We start from the raw sequence: 9,343 nt of genomic DNA on the forward strand, positions 1-9,343 counted from the left end.
TGAATGGCCATATTTCAATAAGAATCGAACACGTGGGTTAGATGTTTAACAGTTTCTGAGAAAACGTAGACGTCGGACATTTTGGGTGTAGCTGAATTCACATTTTTATATCGGACGTGGATGGAGGTTATAAAGGTGTTCGGTGTTCTCGAATGCATGGCTCTGCGAAGGGTACGCTCAGGTTCGTACAAATATTCGAAATGAATATTTGTAGGTCAGCCAGGCATAGGGGTCGTCGCGTAGAATTTTTGGTATTTTTAAGGATAGGCATCTCTTTTAGAATTATGCGAGGAACGAGAATAGGACGTTGGAAGCGGTGTAACTGGTTACTCAACGAAGATATTGATCCTAGACGTTTTAGATGGAACTCCATTGTAAGCGGAGCATTTAAAACTCGTGTCAACAACGCGTACCAGTTACACGAGGAGACCTATACGATGTCTGCGATATTTAAGAATTGAACGCAAGGGTAGCATGCCTAATTGGTCCCAATATTCGTTGATCTTAAAACATAAGAAGTCAGATAAAACGTCTGACAATATTTTTTTGATATTCGTTGACCAATCGCTGTACCAAAAATCAGTTATTTCAAGACGACGTGATTTCGCTTTTCTTATTCAAAATACTCCCACGCGTCGTTGTTCCAACGACTAGCTCGCCAGACGACGGTTTACGCGATCGTCCTCTGTTATACTTTTATCAAAAAAAGGATTATCTTCGCCTTAAAATGACGTAAATAAAATCATCCCCCTGCGGCTATGCATCCACGTAGAGCTCACGTTTCATCCCCGTATCGTCGTACTAAACCCGCATCTAACGACCTATGCAATCCCCTCCCGCTTTCAAATCCAATGGAACGCGAACCCTCTCTGGGCTCCCAATTTTTCCTCCGCCGCCGTTCCGTGCAAGTCAGCTTTTATCCCCCTCCCTGTCTCGTGCAAGCTCACCGCTCCAAAGTCCATGCGACACAGACACGAGCCCCGCTGCCACATGTGTCACCCACGATACACGTACTCCTCCGCGCTTTCCAGCGCGCGCACTCCGTCGTGTGGGGTTCCCCGACACATCCTCACCGAGGACGCCTCCGCCAGGGTTGCCATATGTTCAGTGAAATCGCGTTGAGCCTTGCGTGACGTATCAAGGAACAGTGGAAGGGGAAATAGAGTACCTAGTAATAGAGTAATGGGTACAGGAAACAAAGATACATCGGTATCAGCTTTCTCCTTTGTTACGTGCGACGTCACTCTTGGCTCAACGCGTTGAGCCTTCGCTGGGGAATCCCTGGCGACGGGGAATCCCTAGTGACGGTGTGCGGAGGCTAAATCTAAACGCACTTTAGGAACTTGCTGAAAATTTGATATGCTATGAAAATCGATATTATGAACGATTAAAAAAAAATGGCAATTATTGCCCGCGCCGTTACCGAGATATAATTAAAGGAGCGACGTCACATATGACAAAAAAGAAACCTATAACTCTGTTTCTTGTGCCACGTTTATTAGCGAAGGCTCGACCGCGTTGAGCCCAACGTGACGTCACGAATCGCTGTATGTACGGTGTCCCCTCTCTGCTATTCTTTTACACGTCATGCAAGGCTCAACGTGGCAGGTTTCGTTCAACTTATGGCAAGCCTGCCCCCAGGTTGGGCGCGAACTTACCACGGGCCGTGCGTGCGCTCGCGGGACGAGAGCTCACGGACGGGGGATGGGCGTCTGTGTGCCCGCGTTGGGGATGGCCTGGAGATCGATAGTGGAGCACGGGTCCCGGACGCAGCATCCCCCCGTGTGTCTGCTCTCGCGATTTTCCACCGAAAATTTCGGAGAGCCCCGCCACTCCGGCCTGGATTGACTGTCTCGGTGTAGACTTCGAAGAGTAAGGGAGGATCAGGCCTTGGAGGATATGCTAATTCTCTGAGCGGGGAAATTCTGGGGAGTATGTTTGGGTAAACGCGACTCCGAGGTGTCTATATTTCAGTTGTAGCGTACTCGTTAAGCAAATAGTAGCGTACGTCTGTAACTCTTTGCAGTTGGATGTCCCCTTCGAGAGGAAGTAGAAAGTTGGGAAATTGTAAAGCAAACAACGATTCGTCTCATCTCGAGATTGACTTTTCTTTCTATACGGAATACACGTGTACTGCCAGCTAAAAGCAAGTAGAGTGCACTCGTGCTGGCCAGCAGTCAGAAATAAGTAGAATACACTGGTATCTGGCCAGCCAAGAGTAACTACAGTCTGTTTGAACAGACACGGAACGTATCGATGGTAGAACGAGAGACAAACCTCGGAAGAATTCTTCTTCAAATATCGCTCCAAGTAGAATTTTTCCGAAAAAATTTTCCCGTTATTTCTACACTGCGACTTATATGCATTTATGATGTAAACTAACATAATAATTTATGTATGTTTCCTGTATTGTACGCCGTAAATGCGTAAAGTCCGTAATTTAGTTGCTTCATTTGAATAAAACGTGTTCAAGTAGAATGAACCCACGCTTGGACAGCCACGAGCGAGTAGAATGTCTAGACACAGATGTGTCTAGGCAGACAGGAGGGGATAGAATGTGTCGAAGGTAGAAAAGCTGTGTCCTGCTCGAATACTAGCTGATGGAAGTTGGGTGTCGAGAGTGATTTAGATTTGTATTGCATTAAACTCGATCCCACGCTCGATATCAGGATTTGTTCGCGAGGGTTTGCTACCCTTGGCGCGCGTACGTTGCTGACAGTGATGCGGCTCTAATCCGTTAACCCTTTTTGCGGTCCTTCACGTCGATACTCGAGCCTCTCGTGCTATCATTATGTACAGTGTGTTTAAAAAGAAAAGACCATCCTCCAATCTCGATCAACAGGGGAGAGTAATAGATACGTTACGAACTGGGAAGAACATTTATTACATTAATCATAGGTAAGCGAATCATTTATTAGTTATCGTTCTGGATTTTTTTCTGTTTGAGTCAGGCATCCTCGAGTCTCCCTTTCGAGTTGCAATTTTTTTTTCTTTCTTTTTACCAAGATTTATATAGTCTCGAGCACTACTGGGTACAAATTATACTCCTTGGACGTAAATGAGGTATCGACTCGAGTCGCTGGTTCGACTGTGTCCGCCATCATTCTTTCCCGCCGTCTCACGGTCATTTATCTTTCTCCGTTGAGAGTTTACTTACGAAACCGTGGCCGTGAGGAGAGAGGACGGACCTCTCCGTGAATTAAAAATCGATATCCCGGTTAGATTGGCGGGGATTATTGCCTGGGTGGATCGGGGAGATCGTTTGCACATCGTAAATCTCCATTTGGGAGTAATAAGCGATATTTTCGGTGTGTTTCGTTCTAGAACCTAACAGTTGGGTTATTTATGTATCGGAATAACCTAATTAAGGCTAGCAATTGTCTTGAAATTAAGTGCAGCCTCTATTCTTGAGGCACTCACTTATCGATACGCGGGACATTGGTAGAAAATTTTGCCTCGGTCGTTGGAGACCACTAGGCGTAGTGAACTCAGCTACAGGAGGTTGGAAGGTACTAGGCTCAGCTACGGGGTGCTAGAGTCACCGACAGATCAAACAATTAACGTCCGAGCGAGATCTGGAGATCTCAGAGTGCAAAGAATCGATCCTCCTCGATTCCAAGAATCTATCCCCCGATGATAGCCAACATGTAATATTCGATCGCCCCTGCCATCGTTCTTTCTCGCCGTCTCACGGTCGTTTATCTTTCCCCGGCGGGAGTTTACTTGCGAAACCGCGGCCGTGGAGAAAGCAGAGACCATTGTGAATTAAAAATCGATATCGCCGTTAGGCTGTCGAGGATTACCACGGAGGTTGGAGTGTTGGGGTCGTTTACACATCGTAAATCCTGATCCAAGCGGTGTCAGGTGATACCGTGGCAATAACGCGTCGCGTAACCTACCGAGAAATGGAAAATCGCGGGAATTACATCCGAGAACCCCAACCACGACGTACCATTTCACCCTAGGTTTCAGAGGGTGGACGTGAATACCGTAGACATTGACGGGGCTTTTGTCCCTCGTTTCGGGCACCGAAAGTCGTTGGAGTGGCCGTACGTGCGGCCAGTTCGACGTTGAGTGACCCTCCGTCACCGGTGAGATGAATCGTTTTGTTTGTACGCGCTCTGCTCGTAAGGGGATGAAAGGTTTCGAAGATATGGTTTATTTTTATAATAGAAATATAGTCGAGTAGACGGTACCAGGTTCGGTTACGGGGTGCCAGAGGGTACGCGAGCGATTCTTGGACCCCTGCCAAATCGGGAGAACTCGTGCAAGCTCGATGGAATAAAAATTTCTCGTTCGCGACAAGTGCAAATATTTGACGAACGATACGACGAAGCTGTTTGCACGCGCGGATTATACGTTTTAGCTGCGAAGAAGCTCGTAAAGCCTCCGTTATCCGTCGTAAATGCGGGCTACGCTAAGGGAAGGGGCGAGGGGGCGACATCCGTGGCCCGGAGGTCTTCCGTTGCCGCTGGATAAGTGGCGATTGGATGGCCAGGTGGCGAGTTGATCGATTAAATTCGCGAACAGACGAACGGATCGAGGGGATCCACTTTTCGCTACCAAACACTCGATATCGTCGAGGGTGCTTCGATTAGACGCGCAAGTGTTTTCTGATGCAACGGAGATTAATACCGTTTAAAGAACCGCGTCGTCTGTTTGCCTTTTCAGCGTTACGAATACAGTAGAATCTCGGTTATAGAAACGAAATCGTAGCCCCTCCCGTAGTGGAACTCGGCACCCTCTAGCCCCATATAGCTCAGCCTAGGACCTTCTGCTCCCCCCCCCCCCCCCCCGCCGTATTCTGAGCCTAGTGCCCTCTAACCTCTATAACTTTTATTAATCAACGAGTCTGCTCCTCGAAATAATGAAAATTCTAACAGATCGTCGAGTTGGCGATCGCAGAGGGCGTTACGGACGATGAAACTCGTTCGAATGGTATACCCAAGGGCGGTGGTTTCATCTTTTATCGGCGTCTCGTTTACGTATAAAAGACGCCTGGTCTCGCGAGGATACCCTACCTCGAGAACCTACCTAGGAAGTTCTAACGACAAGCTTCGCGAGGCAAGTAAGAGGAAAAAGATGGAAGCGAGCCACCGGGGGAGCAAGGCGTCTCGTTAGCCGTCGCGAAGGGAACGGGAAGTCGAATAGGAGGAGAAGAGGTCGAGAGGGGAAGACAGGAAAGAGATAAGTGGAACCGTCCTCCTCAAATTCTAATCGGAGTCCTGAATGCCTGCTGATTTTATCTGGCGTTTCCTCCGTCGGCTGCTCGCTGCTGGCATCGTTCCCGTTCGCTCCTTCCGGAGTCTCTTCACGTACACCAACGAAAATGAATAAATCCACTGTCGTTATGATTCGCAAGAATCGGTAAGCGACTTCGAGGCACGTTCGCCAGCGACGCTCTCCGCATCCTCCATGCCCCGCGGAGCGTGCCTTTGCTTTTCATCTATTCCCGACGAGCGTGGAAACGGGGATTATAACTTGTCATCGGAGAAAAATCCGAGGTGTCGCGACTTCAAAGGAAATTCATCTTTGTTAGGCTAATAAATAAACGTAACGTAAACCGTGGAAGCGTCACAGGTGCCTGGGGCAGGTTCGGCTCGTGTTTCATTTCGACCAGGATCAGACGCGCGCGAACATCGATTTTCTATTTATGGAGCTCAATTTAACCAGCGTTATTATGGGATTACGGTGACGTTATCGTCGTCCTACCAGAGCGGTTCAATGTTCTTACGGTTACGGTGCTCGCTGTCCTCGTCGATGGCGCGCGTTTAATTAATTAACTTATTTTTATTTAACCACTTTATCGAGTGGAAGACTTCGTATTTTAACCAACGCCTAACGCAGACCTAACCCAACTCTTCGTTGCATTTCGTAGCTTGTTTCGAAAAAAATTAAGTAGGTACGATCATGGTCGTTTTTCGTTAGATTTGCCCTCGAGGGCTGTAGCTACGTTTGGTTGTGTTGTAAGAGTAACGCGTTACATGTTTCGACTCGTAAGACTTTGCACCCTTATAAGTAAAAGCTCACTTCCTCCCTTCGCTGTACCAGAAATGAGTCCATTTTTATATCGCACCTTGCGAGCGTAAGCTCCTTGCAGTAGCCCGCGTACATTATGCAACAGCAGCCGTGGGACTGATTGTTAGTCCTTCTGTTTCCAATAAAAATCGGTTATCCTCGTTGCTCCGCGGGAATCCCGTGAAACGAACAGTGCTTATCGTTCCACAGGGACCTCCTCGTTCTGCTTTCTTGCGTCTATTGAGTTTCAGCGCTGTCGTTGCGAGTAGAGTCTAGAAGGCTGTTTCTTGCGCGCTCCTACGGGATAGGGGGTACGTAATAGTTTGTTTCGATAGTAGGGCAATTAGCGTAATGTTCTTTACGCGGTGGGGTAGGGGGGAGGCGTCGTTGAGGTAACAGGTCTTGTTTACCGTCGCGAGCTAATTTGTTCCTTTGCTTGCTTTTGCAATCAGGAACGCGCAGAGTTTGAGACATTGAATTTTAACACGAATCGTTAAGCAGAGTTATTCATTTTCGACATTTTTTTTTTTATTCTGTAAAAGACTCTTTAAAAATCTAAAGAAATTCGTATATTCTGTTTAACACGTCGAGTGCCATAAATTAATTCTGAAGGTGATATTTATAAAATATTTGGGGTGGTCGTGAATATAGCACAAATTAAGCAAGGTACAAATTTATTTTCTCCAACATTTACACTCGTCGAAATACAGGGTGCCAGGAAAGCCAGTAGTGATGTCGATCGCGGTGATGACATTTGCACTGGAGGAAACGTGCCATCGATATGGAGAACCTTCTAGAAACATGGACTAACGAGAAGACATTCGTTGACAAGTCGTTACGCCTTGAATTGTTGCGACGAACAGCCAAGGTGAGTTATAAATTGTATCGAATATTTGGAAAGAATCGTGTAAATTTTTTAACCGTATCGCAATTTAATTTTATCATTTTATTTGCGTAATTCACGTCCAGTTTTTAACCCCAACGCAATTCTATTTTAATAAACGCAGAATGTGTACTTAACGTAGGAGCAATATTTAGCTCCAGCGCGATCCTATTTTATTTTGATCAAACACGTTGCGTCTATAATGTCTATATACATCCACGTGCAACTTTTCTATCTAACTTTGGATACGCGAGTGACGAAAGTACTCGCTTATCGGCTTTGAAAAACTTCAAATTTTTATCGCGTCGCACTTTTAGTTCTCAACCTTCGGAATAATATTATTGCTAATCGTCGACGTCCTCGTGACGCAACACCGCAATCTAAATATACTTTGTTCGACTTTAGTTAAACGTAAATGTGTCTCCCCACATACAGTGTATCGAATAGCTTGCTGGTAATTGCTTCTTGCTCTCATTTTTGAATTTTTAATTCTATGTATCCTGCTACCTTTTAATATTCCCAAGCACGCAAAAATGGAATTAATGTCGAGCATTGTCGTTTCCATGTCGCAATTACGCTTCGTTTATCAGTCTCGTTCGCGTCCTTCTTCTCCGTTTTTCCATTACGGATTCGCCTTTAATCGCGCGCATAAACGTGCTAAATTATCGTACCAATAAAACAAAGTGGAACGTTTAACGTTTGGCGTCACGAGAATAGTGAAATTACCGTACGATATCAACAGCCTGGACAATCTAATCAGACTCCATTTTCCTTCCTAAGTGTATCGCTAATAGCTGTTCCCCTCATTTTTAAATCATGTCGGTTTACTTTTAGGCGCGCTTTGACATTTAACCTATCGCGACATCTAACAACGATCGCGCGTATCGTGGCCTCTGTAATTGCCTTACGCGACAACTTCGTCGCTCGTCCCACGTTTCGTTAATACGAAGATATTTTTGCCCTCCGAGAGGAACAAAATTTCTTTTTCACTGCCTCGATTAGAAGCTTAGTCTCATTTTCATTTTAATACCTTTATTTACTTCCACCAGGAACATTTGATACACATTTTTATTTAATAACGTAGAAATAAATTTCTTTCAATTTTTATTTCATCGACTTCGTTCGCTCGCGTAACAAATATTTAATATACATTTACGAATGAACGTTACTTTGCCTCTCTAAAATCACTTTTTCAACAAACGGATAAAGCGGATGATTTTATTTCTCCATCGTCCTGGAAAATTTACGAGAAATTCGTGTCCGTGTAAATATTTTTTTGTCGGTCGCTTTGCGCATTGGATTCGCGTCCGTCGCCCGGAGATATCGTTATTAAAATAACCCAAAACGCTTTTGCATTACCGTCACGCCGGTGCAATTACACCGGTAATTTAGTTGCGAGCAATTCAACGGATAATTAGTCGTTTGACTGCGGCTACCACTCGCGAGCCTCGAGCACGCTTTTCGTTCACAGTGGGAGAGTCGCGGTTGAACCGCGTTAATCATGTGCAATTTTCGCCCGTACACGCGACGAGGTTTCCGGTAACGTGGAAACGTCGTTTCGTAAGCTTTCCCCTGGATTGAAATAAAACCTCGACGAACAACCCCCGACGCCACATTTTATACCGAGCGAATCGCAGAGACTGTTCCGTTATTTATATGTTTTCGCGTAATTTCACGTGGACACTTTATTTATTTATTTATTCATTTATTTTGTTATGCGTCTAACGGATTACAAATGTACCTGATAATTATAACGATCGTAAAGGTACGATAATAGGCAAAAACTTTATTGTAAAAGCTATCAGGTCGAGACTTGGAAGGTTGGTATTTTTGTGTACCAAAGTGACGAGTACAGTTTTTTATTTAAATTGTACGAGGGACCCTCGAGGCTCGCGCATCCTGCAGTCGTGGCATTTGGAAACTGCCTTAATGTCTCGGTTTCCTTCGGTTGAGGAAACTTCCTTGGACGCTGTCGTGGCTTGCCTAACAGCCTCGGGACATTGCATAGTAATTTGGGAGATGGTAATTTACTTCGTTATAAGTTACGACGGAGTTACTCCCCATGGTACAGTTAAGTGGAAGTACAATGATGTTGGTAATGTTGTTTCTGAACGTTCTCCGGGGCATGAATTCGACGCGGAGTAGCTACGGAAATTGATACGAACGACTAACGGTTAATTAGGTTAGTTGGGGTTACGTTTAAAAAGCACCACTTCTGCTGAACTTGGCTTGTTTTACGCGAGCACCGCCGTAATTTAATATGGCGGGCTTATTACCTAATTATGCGATAATGAGGCTAAAAGTAAACAGGGATAATAAATGTGCAGAGTGAAGGAAAGAATATATAATTAATATTTCTTTGATTAAAATTGAAATTAAACGTTTTGGAATTTGTAGTAGTAGTAGTAGTAGTAGTACCCATCTGATTAATCGATTGCTTAT

The sequence above is a fragment of the Hylaeus volcanicus genome, chromosome 4 (genome assembly GCF_026283585.1).
Source record: "Hylaeus volcanicus isolate JK05 chromosome 4, UHH_iyHylVolc1.0_haploid, whole genome shotgun sequence".
NCBI lineage: Eukaryota > Metazoa > Arthropoda > Insecta > Hymenoptera > Colletidae > Hylaeus > Hylaeus volcanicus.